Source organism: Petaurus breviceps, unplaced genomic scaffold (assembly GCF_028583685.1).
Source record: "Petaurus breviceps papuanus isolate PSGF00001 unplaced genomic scaffold, PetGlider_PUasm1.0 118, whole genome shotgun sequence".
Classification (NCBI taxonomy): Eukaryota; Metazoa; Chordata; class Mammalia; order Diprotodontia; family Petauridae; genus Petaurus; species Petaurus breviceps.
This window is the reverse complement of record NW_027185616.1, coordinates 23288518-23312764: the sequence shown is the minus strand read 5'-3', so window position 1 is coordinate 23312764 and position 24247 is coordinate 23288518.

The window sequence follows — 24247 nt, the reverse complement described above, 5'->3', positions numbered from 1 at the left end:
ATTGTTGCTACTGCTACCAAAAAAAAAAAAAACCCAACAACCCTAAGCCCCAAAAAACCAAACCAAGAAATTGAGAAATTCACTCTGAGGATAGCTTTTGGATTATCTTCACTTTTGCTGTCTTCCACTGGCACAAATTACTCAGTCAATTATATAAATTTAATTTCTTAGTGATTGCATGTTTGGACATGCATGGATTTGATAGCACATGGGATGAAGAGATAGTTTCCTCCAGAAAGCATTTTTTTTTGGAATAGTTATTATGTGCCTAGCACCATGCTGGGCAACTTGAAATAAAAAAAAAGGCCTGTCCCTGGATTTAAGAAACTTATCTTGCTTGATTTATAATAGGTGCTTAATAAATGCTGGTTAGCTCATTGTGCATGACACAAGACTAACATAATTACATAATAGGCATATGTAATGATTCACAATTATGTGGGATAGATTGTAAGCACTTTGGAAGGTAGAGAAAGAAACAATTGCTTTGTTGGGGGGTGCACATGACCAACCTGTGAAATAAGGACTATTCACTCGATCTCATCTCAGTCTCCTCTCCCTTCTTTTTGGAGGACTGGAGGATGGAATAAGAAATTCTTCCCATTGCTTTTCTTTATAAGAGCAGAAAGTGGCCTCACAGCACTCTACATTGCATCTGCATCTATGCTGCCCTACCTGGTTACAGCTCCATAGAACAAGATGCCCTGAACAGGATATCTTCCGGTGTTTCAGTGCATACCTCCTCCAGTTTCCTGACTCTGTTTACATTTTTTCTCTCCATTTAGATAATAAGCTTGTTGAGGGTAGGGACTATCTTTCTTTTTTTTATTAATTATAACCACAGTGCTTAGTAGAGTGCCTGACATGTTGTAGGAGCTTAATAAATGTTTATTGGATTGGATTGGACTTGCCCTTCTTAAAACAATTAGCTCTCAAAGAATGCTGCCCTTCAACTCCTCTAAAATGCATTTGGGCAATTCTATAATTGTTCTTCTGTTATATTTACATGATGCCCAAATTAGAAAAATAGAACTTAATCAAGAGTGAAGCTCATTTACAGCTTACAGTTTGACTTGTGAAAAAAAATGTCTTTACATTCAGTTTACGAAATCTGGTTTCTGTACAGTATTATTAGAAGTAATCTCTCTGTTGCTTGGGCCACTGGGAATAAAAAGACTTTTAATACTTTCATCAGCAATCTATAAGATATGGATTTCACATAAGAGTTTTCTTTCCTTTCAGGTATACAATATATTTATGTTACATAAAATCTTGCATGTCTTTCCAGGAATGCCATTCTAAACTACAGAAAGGATGCCTCAAAAATGTAATTGGTGTTTATTAATGATAGCAGATTTTTGCCTCAGCATGAATTATTTATGTTTTTTAAAAGTACTCGCCCCCCTCCCAAACTATACTAGCATGTTTTTTTTTTTTAAATGCAGATTTTTGTAAACTCTTTGTAAAAGAAAAATCTTGGGAAATGTTCTGAGGTATTAAAAAGATGGAAGAGGAGTTGCTTTTCAACCTTAGGTAACAGGTTTGTTTCCACAGATGCTATAATTATCCATATCAGCAGGACTTAACAGAGAATCAGATCTTTAACAAGAGAGTGGCAAATTGTACTTGTGTAGAAACAACGATGCTGGGGGAGACATAAATGTTCTGCTATATTGGCCAACTTTGATCATTTGTACCAGTAAGGGAAGCAAACTCCTGATGCAAACAGGGTACCACAAAAAATACCATGTAACCAATTTCAATAGGAGATGGACTGAGCATGTCTTCATAGGATGCGGAACCATAAGTAGGTCAGAATGGGTGGGCTTTTCAGTCAGGACAACATCATTTAGAAGGTCTCAGAAGTTTGGTAACTACTGTAGTAGCACAGAAATCAATATAATGGCTAATTACTCTTCCCACTGAACCAAACTTTTAAAAATTGCTTCTCATATTATTTTCATATAAGAATTATAAGTTGATCTAAAGATAGATTTTGTGCTGCTTTCCTCAAGTACAGTTTGTCTTGCTTGCCCGAAGGGTCAAAATTGCTAGTTATGGCTCTGATGGCATATAACCTTTCAGCAATAGGTTATCCCTGCAGAAAACTGGATTGTTCCTCTTTTCAAAATAAATAAGAAGTGAAGAAGAGTGAGGGCAAAGGTAGCGTTAAAGATGGAAAGAAAAACTAATCTCCCAATAAATTCCCCATTTGGAAATTGCAAGGAGAGCTGTGAGGGGGACAATGGCAACTTTGGGAGAATTTTGATTTCCATTTTTCAATGTGATATTTTACTGTCTCAAATACTATTTCAATGTCATTAAACTCTTAATAGTAGTTCTCCATGCAGGGATGAAAGAAGAACTAATCCCCGGCAGAGCTAGTCCATTACTGAGTAAACCACTACTTGCCAGGTTGATTTTTGTATGTTACTTTTTCTCCTATTGTGCTAAGAAATAATAATAAAAAAAGGGTCAATGCTTTATCTCCCAGGACTAAAGACATATTTTCTTGTTACTTTAATTCTTGATGGGAAAAGTCATTTCATGTTCTATTTTTCCATTCTGCTTGGACATTTGGAAAATATTGGCCCTCTCTAGGGATTCAAAATAACAACTAAAATGCCCCCCTTTTTATTGACTACAGTCTTACATATTTTGTAAATTTATTTTGCATTTTAGTGCATTTAAGAAACAATGGCAATAGACCACATAATGGGAAATGGAGTAAATGAAGTAAGTTTTTAGGAACAAAATCTCCCTATATATCAATTATCATTGTTTGAAATTTTCTTTTGGATTATATATATTTGGATATTCTGTGTCAGTAGAGCTGTTCCTTCTACTATTAATCTGAGATCATTTAAGAGCTTAAAAAATTTTTATTTTGGAGGAAAGGCAATTGGGGTTAAGTGACTTGCCCAAGGTCATACAGCTAGTAAGTGTGTCAGGTGTCTGAGACTGGATTTGAAATCACATCCTCCTTACTCCAGGGTTGGTGCTCTATTCACTGTTCCTTTATCTGCCCCAGCTTAAAATGATTAAATATAGTTTAAGTAGAAGTAAAACAGTATTTGGGTAGAGCAGCTGCTCTAATCTGTGTTGCTTATGTTTTTGTTTAACGTATAGTCACAAAACCAAATTTGGACTTGGTTGATCCAAGGAGAAACTGAACTTAAATTTAAAAAAAAATCATTGAAAACTCTTTGCATCATGGGTGATTGTTTGGGATTGAAGGTCAGAATTCTTGGTACTCAATCTATACTGTGCTTCTGAGTCATATCCTCTTTGTCTTCAAGACTTAATTGGGCTAAAATAATTCAATCCAATGAAGCAAGTATGTATTAAGTGACCATTGTATGCATAGAACTGTGCTAGCTGCTAGGGATGAAAAGAGAAAAAAATAACTCCCATCTTCAAAAGGAATGAATGTTTTGCTGGAAGAACAGAATATTGTATACACAATATGGAACAGCAGGAAGAATATTCCTTGAGAACGGTGGTACCCTCTACAGTAACAGAGAAGTTAGGAAGAGGGGAAGGTTTTGGGGGAAAGATAATTAGTTCAGTTTTGGACATAATCAGATGAAGATTTTTTTTCCAGGGGGGAAGGCAAGGCAGTTGGGGTTGTGACTTGCCCAAGGACACACCGTGTGTCAAGTTTCTGAGACAGGATTTGAACTCAGGTCTCCTGACTCCAGGGCCAGCGCTCTATTTACTGCGCTACCCAGTTGCCTCAAGTTTAAGATTTCTAAAGGCATTCTGAGATATCCAAAAGGCAGTTAGAGATGAGAGACTAGAGGTCAGGAGAGAGATTAGGGTTGCATAAATAGATCCTCAAAACATCTGCATAGAGATGATCATTGAATCCCTAAGAGCCGATAAAATTACCAAGCGAAATAGGATAGTGGGGGAAGAAGGGAAGGCATAGGGCAAAATCTTGGGGAATAAGTGCAATGATAATGAGCAGACATAACAATAACAGGTAACAGAATTAGGGTATCTGAATACATAAAATAATAATACAATGAATAACAAATTACTCACCCAAGTGCTCCTTTGGAATCATAACGTCAGGAAAAAGTGAGCAAGGCCTATAAGCCTATGACTTGCCCTGTGGTCAGGCAGCTCATGGAAGAATATGGACGAGAGGAACATGAAACACTTGGCATGCATGAGTTGTGTTCTTTGTCACTGGCAGAACATTCAGATCAATACAGATCACATATCTAGGTGAGCTGAATATATGTAAAATATATGATGTGAATAATATATATTACACTTGAGTATATATATATGTAATACATTCTAATTGGATGGAAACAATTGTGGTGGATGCCTGGGCTGATTACTGGGCTTTTTGTAGGTGTCATGGCCTTTTGCCTTGCCCATTAGTGCAGTCCTGTTTATTTCTTGACATATTGGTGGTTGGCAATACAAAAGGACGGGGTGTGTGTGTGGGGGGGGGAGAGGGGATTTGGGGAGGTTTGTCAGTGATCTTTTCCTGAACTCTAACCATACATTACTTTCTTGAGTTCTTGATCTGGTGACTGTAGAAAGAATTTCTATTTTATATCCTTTTTATTATTGTTATTTTTTGCTCATTCAAGTAACTTTTAATTGGATTTTATAGTTTATGAGTGGCTGTTGCATCTTTAGACTTGAATCTACTGGACTAAGCCAAATTTCAGCTTAACCTGCAATAACAATCAACTGCCTGAGTATATGATTTGGGGAGGTGAGATTTGGCAACTTAAAAAGAAAAAGGAAGGAAGGAAACATTGATTAAGGAGTTATTGTGTTTCAGATACTTTGCTAAGCGCTTTTCTTAGTACATTATTTTAGTGCATTTGTTCCTCACAGCAAACCTGGGAATTATATGCCATTATTACCATCCCCGCCCCCCCCCCCCCAATTAAGAGTTGAGAAAACTAAGGCAAATAGAAGCTAAATGGGTTGTCTAGGATTAACGCAGCTAGTAACTATTTGAGGGAAGATTTGAACTCAGTTCTTTCTAACTCCATGTCTAGCCCTCTATCCGCTAGCTGCTTCATAACACCATTTTTCTTGTTTTGTTTATTTATTTTTAACACAATATTCTCTTCTTCTCACCCCAGAAAGTGATGCAAGGCATATAGTTGCAGGTTATTTTAAGTTATTAAATTATTTTTAATAAATCATTTCATGATAACTTCATGGTTTTAAGATGAACCACTTACATGACATGGAAGCTCAACAGATCAAGTAAGCCACATTAATAGAAGCATAACATTCAAAATGATGAAGGTGATCATCCCACAATATTCCACTTCAATCAGACATGAGAATTACTGAGTTCAGTCTTGAGTGCCACATTTTAAGGGACACACTGATGAGCTGGAACACATTCAGAAGACACCTAAGATGGTAAAGGAACTTGAAATCACTCCGTAAAAGAGTCATTTGGAGAAGTGATGGAGTAGGCTGAGAAGGAGAGGGGAGATGAGGTGTTTAGCCTAGAGAGTGTGGTGACCTTTCTCAAGGTCATCTGGACAAGGGATTAGACTTGTTTCCTTGGCCTTAAAGAGCAGAACTAGAAGCAATCTAAAGAAATTGCAATCAGATTTCAATTCAACAATAAAATCTTCCTAACCATTAGGTGTACAAAAGAAAAATGGGTTTCTGTAGCAGCAAGCACCCCAGCATCCCCAGGGTGGTTGCCAATACAGGTTCTCAGATCTGCTTTTCTAAAGGAAAGCAACTCAAAATGGGTAAACAATCTTGCTTTAATCAATCAAACATATCATTTACCTAGTTCAGGGGCAAAGGTCAGCATCCCGAACTTCTGAAAATATAGAGAGGTTACCAGCAGAAGTTACAAAACATAGAAACATTTCAAGTAGACAGGCCTCCAACTGTCCAACCATTGCATCCATACCTAGTCAGTTACCCAAGAGGGAAGCATCAACATCTGGGTTTTTCAAAGCTGGGGCCTCTCAATGGCTGCCCAGAGTCTCATCTGGTAAAATCACACAACGCTTCTCAAAGTGAGCCCCAAAACAAAGTCTCACATCAGGGCTTATATAGCCTTCTCCAGGCTCAGAGAATGTAACAACCCTCCTGACCCCACTGCCCAATCACAAAGTATCTCCTGAAAAACAAGCCTCTCACCACAGGCTCCAGGTGCACTTAAGCCTAGGGGCAGGGAAGATCTTAAAAATTACAAATCTTAGAAAGATGGCAACAACATAAATTTACATTCCCATTACAGTTTCCTAGAAATAAATGAATGAATGAAAAGGTATTTATTAAATGCTTATTATATGTCAAGGGATCAAAGCAAAGAATCCCTGCCCTGAGGGCTTAGATTCTAAACAGGAGAGCCAGTAGGAGCCAGGAAAATGGCTCCTATTTCAGAATATCTCTGAATATTTCAGAAAATTTCCCTATTCTAAACTCCCATGGCATGTCATATCTCTATATGGTTATTTATTATTTGCAACTTATATAATATCTTCTTTTCTGAACCCAATTAGACTAAAACTTCTTAACGGCAGACACTAGACTTTATCCATCATTGTGTAAAGGTTCATAGCTCAATGTATAGTTATAGGCATAGATATATTTTAAAAGAGTGAGTCTATTAAAGGAAGAGAAGAATGATGGCAATATCAGAAGCCATCCAAGACTTAATTCATTTTTTGTGATGATTTCTGAGTCCATGGTATTAAAAGTACATTAGGCAGTAAAATAAGCTGAGATGGTATCATTAAAATTTCCTGAGACTAGGTATTTTCTCCTACAGCAGGGTTTAATCTTCAGGATACATTTTTATCTCACAACTCTGACTGAACCTGAGTTTACTAAACTTTCGGGTACCATGCACAACTTAACCCCCATTAGAAGGATTACTTTTTGTGCTTTTACATAGTTCTTTTCCTATTGTCTCACCTATTAGATTTAAGATGCTTGGGAGCAGGGACTTTCTAAACCTTTCTTTGTATCCCCAGCATTTAAAATAGTACCTAGCACATGGTAAACGCTTGTTAACTTACTGATAGTCTTGCTTTTGGTTATTCTATTATTGCTGAGTTAGATGTTTGGTCATTATTGGCAGTTTAAAGATTCCATTAAGGGGCAACTAGGTGGCACAGTGGAGCACCATTCCTGAAGTCAGGAGGACCTGAGTTCAAATCCAGCCTCAGACACTTAACACACTTACTAGCTGTGTGACCTTGGGCAAGTCACTTAACCCCAATTGCCTTGCCTTTCCCCTCCAAAAAAAAAATAAATTCCATTAGTATTCTGAGTCTTTAAAGTCAACATTTTTTAGAAAGATGGACTAAGGGGGCTGCTAGGTGGTTCAGCGAAGAGAACACCAGCCCTGAAGTCAGGAGGACCTGAGTTCAAATCCAGCCTCAGACACTTAACACTTACTAGCTGTGTGACCTTGGGCAAGTCACTTAACCCCAATTGCCCTCCAGAAAAAAAGATGGACTAAGAAGAATAATAAATATGTAGTTGTAGTGATCTATTAGTTTTGTTGCAAGGTCATGAAGTTTAATTGGATTATTGAGTTTTGATGGTAAATTCTCAGAGAACACACACACACAGACATAAATGTATACACACATATATACATATGGATATTATGCATATATGTGTCTTTTTCTATCTATATCTGTATATCTATCCATCTATCTATAAATAAATTCCTTTTTTTTTTTTTTTTGCTTTGTGGTCACACAGCTAGTAAGTGTTAAGTGTCTGAGGCTGGATTTGAACTCAGGTCCTCCTGACTCCAGAGCCAGTTCTCTATTCACTGCACCTCCTAACTGCCCCTATAAATACATTTTTAACCTGGCATTTTAATTTGCATAGATCAATTAAGTAAGCAATGAGGGACAAATTATTTAAAGGCATACTCACTCATAGTTTGATCATATATTCAAATTATACACATTGATATTGGTTCTACGTTGACATTTCTCCTTTTAGGATGGCTTTTCTTTGGGAATTAGGTTTAAATAGAAGCATTAGGGATTGTTGAACACTGAGTGACAAAGGTTGCAAGAACAATGGTGACTCTTTTCTTGGCTTTCTTTTAGACAATCACAATACTCTTGAATCTGGAGTGGTCTGTGGGGGTGATTTCTTACAGAAAGATAAAAGTAGACCAGATAGAACCTTAGAATATCTTTAGATATAGAAACTTATATTATGGTGAAGAGAACTTATTTTTATCAAATTAATTTCAGCAACTGTACCCTGGTCCAAATGGTAGGCTTTAGAAAGTCTTTTTCTTGTGTTCAGAGAAAGTCTGTGACTACACAGGGATAAAAATGACTAATTAATTTGCTGGTAGTGGGGGGAAATCACTCAAACCAAGTTATTTAACCATATTATCCACCCATGATTATTAGATAATATCAGATGAGTTGCTTGAAATGAATAGAGGTAAATGATTTTCCCAGGTAGCAAATTTCAGAAGTAGGATTTGAATCCAACTCTTTCTGGCCATGCTCCTAGCACATTACTCTGCTATATTGCCTCGATATTTCATTCTGTAAACAACAATAATGAAAAAGTTATTTGCCTGAATTCTCTACTTTTTAAATAGTTGTGTTAGGTGGTGAGAAGATGTAGTGAATAAGATGCTATACTTAGAGGTAAAAAGAACTCGATACTAGCTATGTGGCCCTGAGCAAGTCATAACCTCTGTGATTCAGTTTCTTTATCAGTAAAAAGGAAATAATGAGGATACCTGCCTCATGGTATTGGTGTGTTGATCAAATGAAATTTCATACACACACATGCACACACACACACACACACCATATAACTTTTTTGATTGATCTCAGTATTAATTACTTTTCAGCAAAATGTCGTGGAGTATGACTCTTTAGGACTGTAAATCGATAGACCTTAGTTTGAAGATTTTAATTACAAAGGCACATATTAATGACCTTTCTCTTTTTCCAGTGATACTAATTGGAGGCTTCTAAATTTATAGCACCTGAAAAAATGTTTATCCCTTTGTTCGTTCAATATATGAACACTTCAAATTATTACCAGTAGGGAAAAAATTAATAGGTTAACAACACTAAGGGTAAATATAAAGAATGGTATTAAATTGCTAAATTGCAAAGGCTAAATTGTTGAGCGATTTTTCTATGTATTCTCCTCCCTTTCTATAAGTATCCTTTTAAAGTAAGAATGACATTATGAAAGAAATATGGGGGGATCTTAAATGATTAAATTCTGGTAAACAAATTATAGAGTAAAACTCTCTGAAAGTTTGATTTTAATTGTTTTTGGAGTTCTTAAAATTGTTTTTTCCTAGGACATTAGAAGGCATGTGAACAAATGAACACTTTTCTTCAAAGTGTTCTACCTTTTAAAAGAAAAAAAATAGCCTTTAAAATTATTATCATCATTCTTTATTTAAGTGTGGAATAATATTGACATCACTTTTTAAAGAAAAGGGGTGTGAATATTAACATTTTCTGGATGACAATCCCCAGGACTGAATGTTTAGAGGAGAAACAGTGATTTTGGATTGCAGATACTACCAAGAAAGTGAGAATCATTTTGAATATAGCAACAAAGGGAACTTTTTGCATCAAAGCATCATGCAATTATTAAATTTAATCTTAGAATAAAGTAAAAAACATTGTGAACAGGAATCTAATTTACTATATTGAGTAACTGCTTTAAAAAAAGCAATGAAAGATAAAATCCGGACCACAGATAAGAACCAGTTACAGTCTGAGTTCTATCTCATCAGACATTAGATATGATACAGTAAAACCCATTCTATGAATTCACTGTACCTTCTCTACATTGTACCTTTGGTATTATTGGCTGAAATGGAAGACTGGGATAGGTAGATTAAAAAATGATCCTACCTTGGACTGAAAGAAGCTGATATGGTAATTCACATAGTGGTAATTTTCTCCATCACTCAATTCAATAAGTATTGAACACCTACTATTTACAAGGCTATGTGCTAATCTACATAGGGAATTAAAAAATAAAATTAAATAAGGGACAGTCATAGGATTATAATTTTATAACTAGAAGGGGCATTAAAGATGTTCTGGTTCAGAAATATCAAACACAGAGCCCATGGACCACATGTAGGCCATAACACTCCTAAGGGGGACCTGAACCAGATTAAAAGTGGGAAATATTTAGCAGAATTAATAAAAAAAATATAATAAACATAGGTAGTTAATATGTGGTTTTCCTAAGTAAATATGTTTTCTGCAGGAATCTCTCTATATAATTTAGTGGCCCCTGTTTCTTTTTGAGTTTGACACCATTGATCTAGTCCATGCTGGAGAGGAAGAAACTCAGATTGAGAGAGAGAAGTGATATTCCTAATGTTATGTAGGTAGTAAAAGATTGTTTCAAGATTTCCATAACATGTTCATTCTGAGGTTAAGGGATATTAAGGAAATTATTCATGATTGATGTGTAACTTATACAATTGCTGTTTTTGTAAATGGTCATAGGACCCTCCTCTCAATTCTCATTATCAACCTATCCTCATTCTATGTGCATACTTTAATGATTTTGTGATCTCAAGACAACATACATTTAATAAGTGCCTACTACGTGTCAGGCAAGTCCTTTTAGAACAGTCAGCAAGAAACATTTATGACCACAATGTTCTTACTGGCCTCCACAGTACATAGGTAATGAGACATCTTTCAAGGTTTAAATGATTTAGGGCTGTAAAAACTACAGTTGACAACTTGAATGTTAAGTTGAAAGTTGAGTGATAGGCCCTCTAGGTAGGGTTTGGATTTCTAGTGTGACACATTGACTATGGTTGGCACCATTTTGTAAGTCAAGACACTGGAAGTGCTAGCAATTCATTTCCATTTAATCAGTTCTTTCAGCATTGTTTGCTAGGTTAAGATGAGAAATGGTGTCATATTTTGGCTTTGAAAACAGGTAGATTGATTTTATTGTTTTTTGTTTGTTTTTGTAGAGCTGTCTTTTTTTCCAGTGCCTGCAAGTTTAAGAAATGAATTTATATAGAGGAGCAAAATGGTTGCACATTGAAGGCTGCAGAGAACTCTAGAAAAAAAATTGATGACTATATTGGTTGATATTCATATATTAATTCTGCTGAGGATTATTACTATACTTTCATTTACCACCTAGATCCTATCCTACAAAGAGACAGAATGAGAAGAACTTTTTAAATTAAAGAAACACACACACATAATAGTAATAGTATCTTATAGGGTAAGTAAACAATCTAGCATTATTTCCATAACAAGTTTAATAATGAACATAATCAGGGGCAGCCTGTTGGCACCGTGAGTAAGAGTGCCGGCCTCGGCGTTGGGATACCCGGGATCGGTTCCGGCCTCAGATACTTGGCACCCACACAAAATAACTGTCTGTGTAACTTTGAGCAAGTTACTTAACCCCAATTACTTAAAAAAATAATGAGCATAAACTACTGAACAAAGATAAAAGATTTCTGCCAAGAGTTCTGAATGTTTATTTTGTAAAGCCTAGAATTGCTTTTAACCTGCAGTGGGTTATACCTTTGCTAATGTGTGCTGTTGGCTCCCTCCCTTTACTACTTTCCACCCCCTTTTTCAGTTAGAAAGATCCCAGTAGTCATAAAGAAAAAAATAACCTTGAATATTCAGAAGTTGTCATTTGGTTAGTGTCTCCTTAAGGGTGACTCATTAAAGTCTTATGTAATTGACTGTGCCTGACTCTACTCAATCAACCTTATTTTTCTGAAATGTGTCTACTCTTTTCAGCTATCACTGTGGTAAAATGCGATCAATTGAATTTAGGGTGATGAAGAAATCTTGCCACAAATTTATTTTTACTTATTTTTTTTGGAGGGGGAAGGCTAGGCAATTGGGGTTGTGACTTGCCCAAGGCCACACAGCTAGTAAGTGTGTTAAGTGTCTGAGGTTAGATTTGAACTCAGGTCCTCCTGACTCCAGGACCATTGCTCTATTCACTGTGCCACCTAACTGCCCCTTTGCAACAAATTTAGGCAAAGGTTTTTGCTCATTGTTTTGGGGCTGCAATGCATCAGCCCAATTTTCAGCATGCTGAAAATATGGGGTTAATTAAGTCATTAATTAATAATTCAATGTGCCCAAATTCAATTCTAAACCTAGAATCATGAATCATGGACTACAGAAGGCATCAATTCCAACCAAACATGAAAAAGAATCCACACATGAAAAAGAATCAGGTATAATATACCTGACAGTAGTCTCCCAGTCATTGCATGAAGACTTCAAATAAGGGACACTGCTGTATTTTCTGACCTTTTCAATTTTAGACACCTCTAATTACTAGGAAGCTTTTTCCCTACAAAGACTCAAACTGAGCTTACTGCAACTTACCATAGGATCATATAATTAGAGATGGAAGGGACCTTAGAGGCTATTGAGTCCAGCTCCCTCATTTTACAGGTGAGGAAACAGAGGCTCAGAGAGGTTAAGTGACTTACCTAGAGTCACAAAGCTGTTGAATATATGGTAAGGTAAGATTCAAATTGAAGTCCAGGGATCTATCCACCACCTAGGCTAGCTAGCATATTCCACCTGTTTGTCCTGATTCTGATTTCTTGGACCCAGAAGAATAAATAAAACCATAAAGTTTCCATTTGTTAGCTCTTCAAAGAAAGGAAAATAGCTGTTGGGTATAATGGTAATATAATTTTGAATTTGAAGATCCCTTTGTGTTGGCAAAAGTAGCAGGTACTTAGCACTTAGTTTTCACTTTAGCTTTCTTCTGTTGGGGAAACAGAAGGCATGAACTCCTGTTCCCTTGTTATTGACTAACAGGAAGGGATTGGGTGAAAGGGGAAGCTACTACTGTGTGTATGTAAGGAAAAGCCCCAGAGAGGCACAGTCAGAATTTCTTGGGACCAGCATGTGGTGGCAGAGCAGCTACAGAAGAGAGAATGGAGAACTGAGTCAGAATTTCCTGAGAACTTGTGGTGGTGGAGCTTCTTCTGCATGGAAGCCCAGAGCCTGAAGCCAAGAATCAGGAGCCAGGAGCCCAGGTGACTGAGGAAGCATGACTGGGATGTTGAGACTGTTTGTTTGTGGCTTGGTTGAGCCTTGAACTCCCTAGAGCAGCAATGAAGGATCTGACATGGACCATGGACCGGACTCTGTGAACTTCAGTGTGGAGCAGGACCTACCCAAAGAGCTGATCAAGGAACTGGGAGCTATCTGCCATAGAACACAGGTGACAGTCTGGTGAATCCAGGTAGAATCTGGGACCATGGAAGGGGATCCAGGGAATCTAAGAACAGGCCTCAAGTCAAGATGAAAAGACCTCTCCTTGTTACTGAGTAAAGATGAAATTGTAGTTTACTAGTGACCTAAGGGGTGGAGGGGTTTGTGTATGATACTTAGTAACTGATTGATGAATAAGTGACTCATTGAGTTAATCAAGACATTGCCCCAAGAGTGAAAGATTTTGACTATTGTACTTTGAGATATTATTACTGATAAGTGACTGATTGAGTTGACTTAGCTGCCCCATGAGTGGAAGACTTTGACTGTGTACTTTGAGACTACTGATAAGTGACTGATTGAGTTAACTTAAGAGTAACTATTTTACTTTGAGACTATGTTATGTTGTGAATGTTATATTGTGATTTTCTGTGATAAGTTGTAATATTGTTAATGCTGTATCTTTGATTCTCTGAAAGTTTTGCTTTGATTTGTTATGGAATAAACAGAGTGATCACTATACTGTGTAGTCAGAACCTTAAAAGCTGTTCACAGCATTCTTCTGGAAAGCTTCTGTGCATGGCATTCATTACACTGGGTCCTCTTCTGCCAAGGATCTGTCTTCTTCAGGCTAGTCATACATAGTCCCTTTTAGAGATTCTTTAGTGACATAACTTTGAAGTCTTTCACCATCTTGAGTGCCTTCTTCTGATGCTTTCTATTTGACCATTATTCCCCAAACTGAACACATTGAATAAACTGAGTTCCTCTGAGTAAAAAGTCATAAAGGAGTTTACATAAACTCAATGTGCCCAGATTCAACACAAAGCATATTTTACTGAATAGATACTGCATTTTATATGCTAAAATGAATTCATTTTGGCTCCTCCTTATCTTAACTGGGTTATGGTACATAGATACAGCCTCAGAATAAAAGCCTACAAAACTGTTCTTAAATCTCCTATCAAGAAAGTATCATTTAGCGTAGCCAAGGTGGTGGCATAGAAGCAGGAAAATTCCCTGCACTCCCCCCATAACTGCCTCAAATATCTATAAAAAATGACTCCAAAGAAAGTATTTTCTTGAAACCTGCATTGGTCTTACAAGGAAGATTCTAGACACTATTAGATTATTCACCTGTTCAATTGGTTTAAATATTTCAAGATTAACCTTTGTTGTGAATCTAAGAATAACTTTTTATTTTAGGGAAAGAAGTATCTATCATTAGGGAAAGATTTTCAGATTTGAGGGCATTATTTTTTTTAATTCTTCATAAAGAAAATTTTATTTGGTACATCACATTTTTAGTATCACAGTTATTAAATGTTTGTCAGAACAGTCAAATAAATTGGTGAGAACTTTGATTCTATTTCTATTAACCAAGAGCTTCATTTTCACTCTAGTTTTTGTAAGATATTTACCTATCATTCAGCATTTAGTTTATTTCTTGCTTTGAATTTGCTCAGGAATAGAACCAAGAATCCTGATGAACAGAGATAAATTTTCATAAATGAAAATACTTTTTGTGAGTATATTTGTAAAATTTCAGTTTCTCCTAGGGCACACTGGTGAATTATTATTTTTTTTTGAGACTGTTGTGCCCAGGGTCACACAGCTAATAAAGTATCTGAGGTTGAATTTGAACTCAGGTCCTCCTAACTCCAGGTGACCCACTGTGTCACCTATTTGCATGGCCCCTGGGGGAATTCTTTTAAGCAGATTCCTAATTGAAGACTCTAAGTTTTATGTCTCCAAATTTCATGAAAGCAATTAAAAAAAAAAACCTTATATTCGGGAACCTCAGTGTTCCGAAAGCAACCTTTTGGGAATCTTTCAATGTCAAGAGTGGACTTTGTGTTATATTTGTAATACATTTCTGCATATTTCAGACCATATTCCAATTACCAGATGGGAAATTTCTTAGGCTGGATTTCCCCAATCAAGTTGAAAGCTACTGCTTAAATAATTATTAATTTTTGTTTGTTAAAAAGTATTTGTTGAGGGGGCAGCTAGATAGTGCAGTGAGTAGAGCACCAGCCCTGGAGTCAGGAGGACCTGGGTTTGGATGCTGGATTCGATCCCCAGGTCGTCCCAACACTGGAGCCGGTGCTCTCACTTGCTGTGCTACCTGGCCACCCGTTAGTCCAATAATTTTTAAATTATCTCTCCTGGATCTATTTTCCAGGTCAGTGGTTTTTCCCATGAGCTGTGCTGGCCGATTCCTGCCAGCCTGCCAGGCTGTCCTCAGCGGGAGGTTAGCTTCTCTGTGTCATTTTGTGGGTTCTGCAGCTCCAAAGTTTGTTTAGAGTCCCCTTTTTACATGGATTGGGGAAGGTGGAAGCCGGAGCCGTGGGGAGGTCCTGCTTCTACTCTGCCATCTTGACTCTACCCACCTTGGGATCTTTTACAAGAGGCGATTGGTGAATTCTTTCAATTTCTATTTTGCCCTCTGGCTCTAGAATATCAGGACAATTTTCCTTGAGAATTTCTTGAAGGATAATTTCAAGGCTCTTTTTTTGATTATGTCTTTCAGGTAGTCCAATAATTTTTAAGTTATCTCTCCTGGATCTGTTTTCCAGGTCAGTGGTTTTTTCCAATGAGATATTTCACATTGCCTTCTATTTTTTCATTTGTTTGGATCTGTTTTATAGTATCTTGATTTCTCGTAAAATTATTAGCTTCCATTTGCCCCAATCTAATTTTGAAGGAATTATTCTCTTCAGTGAGTTTTTGAAATTTCTTTTCCATCTGGGCAATTTGGCTTTCTAAGGCATTCTCCTCATTGGCTTTTTGGCCCTCTTTTGCCATTTGAGTTAGTCTATTTTTTAAGGTGTTATTTTCTTCAGTATTTTTTTGGGGGGGTCTCCTTTAGCAGGTTGTTGACTCTATTTTCTAGATTTTCTTGCATCATTCTCATTTCTCTTCCCAATTTTTTCCCCCACTTCTTTTACTTGATTTTCAAAATCCTTCTTGGGTCTCCTCCACCATATTTTTCTCAAATGCTTTTGATGCAGGAGTTCTGACTTCACTGTCTTCCTCCTGCTCCATGCCTTGATTCTATTTGTCCACAAAAAGAGATTTCTGTGGTTTGTTTGTGCTTCCTCTGCTTGCTCATCTTGCCGGCCAATTACTTGACTTTGGAGCTCTTTGCTATGGTAGAACTCTGCTTCCAGATTGGAAAGCTTTTTTCCAAGTCACTGGGGTTTTTGCAAATATCGTCAGAGGTCTGAGGATGGTGCCCTCTCTAGAGACACCCCAAGCTCTGGAACACTGCCACACACCCCAGGACCACCACCCAAGACCATGATCCAGATCCAAGCAGGTCAAAGCAAGAGCAATTACTGTCTAAATGGTTGCTTGATCTCCCTATGATCTGCAGGCTTGGAGTCAGCCATGTATCCACCACCTCTCACCCTGGGAGCAGGGGCTGGCTGGTGCTCTTCCATCAACTGGTTCAAAGAGAGTTCCCCAGTGACCTTTTACTTCCTCTTTGGTGTTTATGGGTTGAGAAGTCTGGGAACCGCCACAGCTGCTGGTGATTCACTCTCCTGGAGTCTGCTCTGGAAGGTCTGTGCTGCTGGTTGGGGCCCCCAGGTCTGGTTGCAGACAGTTCATATGGTGCTTTGCCTGTCAGCCTGCCAAGCACCTTCAGTGGGAGATTTGTTTTTCTCTGTCACTTTGTGGGTTCTGTAGCTCTAAAATTAGTTTAGAGTCATTTTATAGGTATTGGAGGTAGTTGGTACAGGAGCTCATTCAAGTTCTTGCTTTTATTGCACCATCTTGGCTCTGCCCTGCCATATTTATTTATTTATTTGCAATTTTGCAAAACTTCATTTTAGATTGTGTTGTAGTTGTTCATCCCACTTATGTTGTTCATGTCATTGTGAATTACTAATTGATTTATTCTGACCCAAATAATGGGGGAAAAAAGTCTCTTGACAAGGGACATGACAGTCATCTGTCCATCCTTGCATTCTACTGCTGAATTCATTCTGCTATCCTTGTTCATGGTAGGTGTGGTTGTGGGACAGAAGTTAGTGTCAGTCCTGGTTCTCTTAGTTTATGAAATAAGGGAGGGAGCCACAAAAGGGTAAACACATGAGGTTTTTTGGATACTCTGGGAAAGACGGCAAAGGCAGCAAGTGAGGAGTAATTTCAAACTTTAATAAGGAACAAAGCGTACAGAGACAAGGGATGAGTAGTGAAGTGAAACAGGTAGTATAGGAAGGAGAATAGGGAGGGAGAGGGACACAGCGAGCCACTTAATGCATTTTATTAATGACTTCCTTGGGATATGTGTTTAATATTAGTAGAACCTCTGGGTCCAAGGACTTGTATATCTTATTCACTTTTTTCCCCCAGATTTCAAAATGCTTTAAAAAAATGATTGTATTAAGTCAAAGTTTGACTAGTATCATGTAGGATTCCCATGTTTATTGTTCTATGAGGGACAACTAAATGGCACAGTAGATAGATAGAGCATGGTACTTGGAGTCAGGAATATCGGAGTTCAAAGCTGTTCTCAGACACTTACTGACTGTATGACCTTGGCAAGTCACTTAATGTTGCTTGCCTTAGTTTCCTCATCTTCAAAATAAACTGGAAAAGAAAATGGCAAACCACTCCAATATTTTTGCCAAGAAAACCCCAAATGGGGGCACAAAGAGTTGGACATGACTGAACAACACATTTTTCTACAACCTCTATGATACTGACTACTCTCATCTTTGTCAGTTTACTCGGGGCAAGGTTCAATCTTAGGTTTGTTTTAACTTGCATTTTCCTTATTAACAGATTTTTGGGTGGGCATTTTTCCCATATGGTTAGTAATTTGTAGTAGTTTGTAATTCTTCTTTTTAGATAATTTTGTTCACATCCTATGCTTGCTTATCTATTGTGGAATTGTTCTTTTTTTTTTGTATACGTGTGTGCGCACATTCCTGTTATCTATCTGTTGTCTGTATATCTAAAATACCAAATTCTTATCTAAGAAATTTGATAGAGATTCCCCTCATTTAACCTTTCCTTTTCTTATTCTAGATGCGTTAATTTTGTTTGTACTGAAGCTTTTCAATTTCCTGTAATCAAAATTTTCTATTATATATTTGAAATTGCTGCTAGGTCCTGTTTAGTTAAGGATATGTTTCTAACTCTTTAAGGTTTGGAAGCCAAATTAATTCCCATGATCACTTTATAGCATGGAAATCAAAGATCAAATTGAAATTGTTTATGACTGAATTTATTATATTATTTTCCAAGGAACAATTTGTTTAGAATCATGTGATCTCAGGAAGTATACTTAAGAGTTTGTATTAGATGAATGAAAATTTGTGTTACAAATGCTTTATACTTCCCCAAATTATGAAAATGAAAGTAATGGATTGCAAGATTTATGGGCAAAAGAAATTAATTGAATAGATACCCAACTGATTTCTCCACATTCTCATGAATAAATTAATTATCCTAGAAGTCTGTGGCTATTCCCTAGGCAAAGTAGAGCATATTAATTTTCAAAAACACTAGAGAATACATTTTCTTCTACACATGCTCATGAATTTTTGAGTTTGGAACTTCTAAACACATAGTTTCCAAAGGAAAAGAAAACATGTGCTTTCCCATGCCAGTATAGAAAAAGTTAGTTAAAAAAAAATGCTAGCCACTAATCACATTCTTCACAAATAATAATTATTGAACATTTCGGACGTATCACAGTACCTTTTCTGCATACTGCTATGAATATTTTGAGAAGAAAAGCAAGGCTTGCTTGGATGAACTAAATACATTTTAGGTTCTAAAGTATTGAATTTTATTATCTTTTGCGTATCCATTAAAACAATCCTCCTCCTTCATAGAATGTTACCCTAAACCTTTTCTGGTTGAGGTATTATGAGCCTCACTTATTCTCTAGTGTTCTTTTTCAGGTGCAGGGCAGGAGTACTAATTCATTGACTCTCGGCAATTTCTCATCATACTCCGTGTTGCTTTGCTCCCCTTATATAATATGTAAAGTGAAAGAGATAATAGATGACATTTGGTGAATGTCATCACAACAATGTAGGTGATTCTGATATGAAGAGGAACCTATGCTCTCAAAGACTTTGTCACTAGAGCACAAATTTTAGCAGATCCTTCCAAGGTAAAAAGGCTTTGATGGTCCTGTCTGTTCCCCAAGGACTAGCCTACCTAACTTCAAAGGAGCTCATCATCAGATTGGTTCAGCATGATTTCTTTTTTCATTAGAGTAGTTTTCAACAACCCATGTCTGAGATAGTAATCTACCCAGGAAACAAGAGATCCTTGACTATCTTCTTCCTTCTAAGCAAAGCTCCTCCTCCAGTAAAAGCCTAAGAAAGAATCATGGTTATTAATGTAGTTTTTATTTTTGCTAGAGACACATACCCAGAGATAGGTGACAGTATGGGGGGGGGGGGGAGGACAGAGAGAGATAAGGGAGGGCGGGGGAGAGAGGATTAGGCAACCATAGTAACCAAATTTGGTTTGAAAATGCAAGTTTTTGTTTGATTTGGTTTGGTTTTTGGTGGGAGAAAGGAGCCAACAATCTATTAGTTGACTAGACAGAAGCTGGTCTGAAATTGTTTTACCCTTTGGCATTTTTCAACAATAAAGTCTTATCCCATATGCATGTCCTGCTATATGATTTGTTCCCCTCCCTTTGACAAAATAGATGATCTAACTGTAGTATATTTCCTTTAAATACATCACTTGATTGAGACCGACTTTTAAAAAAGAACTTTTGAGGGCGGCCAGGTGGCTCAGCGGGTGAGAGCACCAGCTCCAGTGTCGAGATGACCTGGTTCGGATCCAGCCTCAGATACTCAGCACCACACCCAGAAATAACTGGCTGTGTAACCTTGAGCAAGTTACTTAACCCTGATTGCTTTAAAAAGAAAAAAGAACTTTTGCAGTATATAGAATATTTATACATTCCTTTACTAATTTAGATTAGATAGCTCAGGTAATTTGTTTTGTAGTTTGTAGACTCATAGAATGCTAGAACTGGAAAGGTACCTTAGAGACCATCTAATCCAAATCTAACACTTTATTAGTAGGAAACTTAGACCCAAGAGAAGTTAAATGACCTATTTTCCAAGGTCAGATAGCAAGGTCATGACAAGGAATTAGAACACAGCTCTCTTGTGACTGAGGCCAGTGTGGATGAATTTGTAACACACTATTCAATGGTTACAAACAGCACAAGTCAGCTCATCACTGATCTTTGTTTTTCATTGGCACCAGGAAGATGAAGAGAAAGCAAAACTGATTTTAGCATATGCGCTAATCTTTACTTCCTGGGCCGTGTCTGAAATGTGGCTCCTAATGGAAATGAAAACTTAGCCAGGTGCTCTGGAGGTGTTTTACAGAGGCATTATCCTACTTTCCTGAAGATTCAAAATATGTTCCCATTTAATTTTATAAATGGCAGTGTGGGAAGGACAGAAAAAAACTCCCAAAGAATCAAAGGAGTATCTACTTCATACTTTGAGTGCCCAAAACTAAGGTAATACGTATTTCTGACGAGGTTACTCTTGGGAGCAAGTGGGGGGGAAAACCCCAATTCTCAGTGGACATAAAAACACTCTGTAGGGGTGGCCAGGTGGCTCAGTGAGTAAGAGTGCTGGCCCTGGCGTCGGGAGACCCGAGATCGGTTCCGGCCTCAGATACTCAGCACCCACACAAAATAACTGGCCGTGTAACCTTGAGCAAGTAACTCAACCCCAATTGCTTAAAAAAAGTAAAAAATAAAAACATTCTGTACCACACCCTCTGGGATCATTTGCTCTATACTGAGAGGGTCTTGGCTGTTAATTCATCATTTCTTGGCCCTGGGGTTAACCCTGAGGGATTGTAGTTAACTAGCCTCTATATGATACTCTCCAGCCTGGTCAACCAGCAGAACTCTATTAGTTTTTATAAAAGGTTGAGAAGATATAGCAAGACCATTAGTTACCCACCCGACCATGGGGAGCCAGATGAATTCTCCCTTTGCATGCACAAAAGAAGGAGAAGGTCAAATTTAAAGTTCAGTTCTAATCAGGCTCATATTTAGGGAACATAAGTGCTTAAAGATTCCTGGTCCCAAGTGTTCTTTTCTCCATTCATGGAGTTCCTGTCAAGACCTCCTTACTTGCTTAGCTGGACTGGTTTCTGGCAGGTTGCAATAACTCAACTAACAGGAATTCACTGCTGGGCTGGGTCAGGCAGGCTGCTCATCTCCTGCATTGGACTTGACTGCTACCTCAACAGGCTCTAGGTGTGAGAGAGACCTCAGATATCCAGATCTCAACTGTCACTTGGATACTCTCTTCTCAGAATATTTCTTTGCCTAAGGCCAGGAAAGGATAAATACAGGAAAAACAAAACAAAATAAACAAAACCCCAGGACACCAGTTTCCTTCTGCCTCCCCAACCTCTCACCTTGAGAACGTAGGAATTTTGTATCACTGGCTTCCCAAAAAGGAAAATTAATGGGAGATTATCCTTCTGTGAATTCAGCCTGAATTCATGAATGAACTCCCAAGTCATCATGGTCAAAATGACTTAGCCAAAATGACTTGGGAAGGTCCAGGTGTTAGACTGACAGCAGTCAAGGAATTTCTGTCTGTGCATCAAGGACAGGACTTTCATGGGTCAGTCTCTACCATTACAATTCACTTAAAAGACAGTCCTACACAGCTGTCAATGTGAATTATTTACTTTAAAGCCAGAGCTATGACTGCAGGGCAAATCTCAGGATGGAGGAGACAGAAAATCCATGACACCATGACTCTAATTGGTTGACCACATGAGTCCTTGGTGGTAGGAAAGGTAGAGAAGCAAGGTTAACAAGTATTTATTAAATGCTTACTATGTGGCAGATAGTGTGCTAAGCACTTGAGGATTAAAAGAAAGTCAAAAGGTCAGGGGAACCCAGGCCAGGAACCCATCAAGGATAGTTGTGTTGATAGGGCTAGACAGAGAAAGAAGAAGAAACAAGAGATTCATACACCTTGAGGCCAGAGCCTCAAGGATGGTGGGAGGAGGGGGGAGGTAGAGGGAAAGACCAAGGTGCAGATCCTGCCCAATCATCCTTGAGGCTGGCAGGCAAAATAATCCATTTGGGTGTAGTAGCAATCAGACTCTAGAGGGGAGGAGGGGGAAGAGGGAAGGTGGGGCCTCTGGGCTGAAGGGAACAGTCAATAGGAATGGAAGGGTGTCTGTCATGTTTACTCCTCCTGGCTAGCAACATGTGGTAGTCCATTGTCCACTGACGTCCTCCATAGGAAGGAAGCTCGCTCAGCTGTCAGTGGCCTGAACGGAGGAAATAAGGATTGTCAAAGACTTCAGGAAAAGCCCTATTGACCCATTGTGGTTATATATCTAACGAAACAGAACAATTCAGATCAGGATTTTAACCTCCTTTTATCTACTATTTAGAATCTTTTCAAAGAAAAAACACACAGTAGGATTCCTCTCATGGTTTTCAGTAATTTTACTTAAATCATGGGATTTAATTCTATTGACATTTACTTTAACTTTCCATTAATTTGGTTAATAGATTTCAAATCAGTCAAAAACAAATTGACTCTTGAGAAGTACTTTAAAAGGCAGGTTAATTTTTTTTTCTCTGTTGAATAACAAAAGGGACATTAAAAATTTATTTCTTGTGAAGGGCAAATTTCAGCATTTCTCAGTACCATGGAAAGTAACACCTCGTATTTTTTTAGCAAAAATCATTGGTCCATAATGGATTTATTGTTGTTGTTTTGTTACTATTCTGTGTTCTCCAATAATAAAGAGACATTTCATTTGTAAACTATGCTTATTCTTGTTGAATATCATTAGAATTTCCAAGAAGTCATTACTGGAAATGATGTTGTGTAGAATGAAATGTGGTTTCTCAAGTAGACTATTGGCTAAAGTACTAGAAGCCTTTAGGCCTCAGTCAGGTGACCTGGGGAGGGAAAAACAAAACTCTGGAAATCCCCCTGTCACCCCACCGGCCAAATAAGGGAATGTTAACAAAACAGACAATCGATTTAAAAGATTACACGAGGAAGGGGAGGTTTTCAGCTATATAACCCCGATTTGGCTTCTGTATGGCGGCCTCCTCTCTCTGGACTTCCCAGTGACTGGACCACCCGCTTCTCTCAAGATTCAATAAAACTTCCTGCTTTCATTTTGGGGTAGGTAGGGTCTCTGTACCCCACACAATGTTTTAATTTGCAATTTTTATTTTATATAGATCCTTCTCTTACTAGTTCTAATAGGCTTGTATACAGAAATCTGACTAAAGATAAATTTATTATTTAAATATGTTGTGATCACTGAGTACTATTGAGTCACATAAAATTTTAATAATTTGAAACAAAAAATCTAAACAAATGCTTTGTCATGCCTATATTTGTAAACAGAGCTAAGATTTTCAGATTGAAAAGTATTTAATTAGTTAATACCATGGTTCCCTAGTTTCAAATGAAGGTTTTGAGTATATTGAGGAAAAGCTGTCACTTTAAAGTGTTTTCTATACATTGTTTTGTATACAAGGGTTTAAAGGAAAAGTCAAAGATTCATAAAGTGGAAACTGAATTACCTAACACTTTCAGCTTTGGTTTGGAAAATTTCTCTTTATTGAATATTTTGGGGAAAGTGGAAACCATTGAAGGTTTTTGAGTGGGGCTGTGATAGACTCAGGCAGTTGTGACTGGATTTGGATGGGAAGAACCTGGAAATAAAGAAATTGAGGTTGAAAAAAAAGACTCAGAGGAAAAATTTCAAGTTGGAGTTTCTTCTTATAGTAAGAAATGCATGTTCATGCCTGTGTGTTTGTGTTAATTCCTTCATAAGTCAGAGGCATGCTACTCTGGAGAAATTTAAGATTTATCTGAAAGCTAACCTACCTTAAAGGTTTTTCCAGAATTGTTTTGAAGACAGCTTTCACTCATGTAATACATATACACATATACTTATGGAAGATACATATACACACATATATACATGTATGTGTGTATACATATCTCAAGTTATTTTAT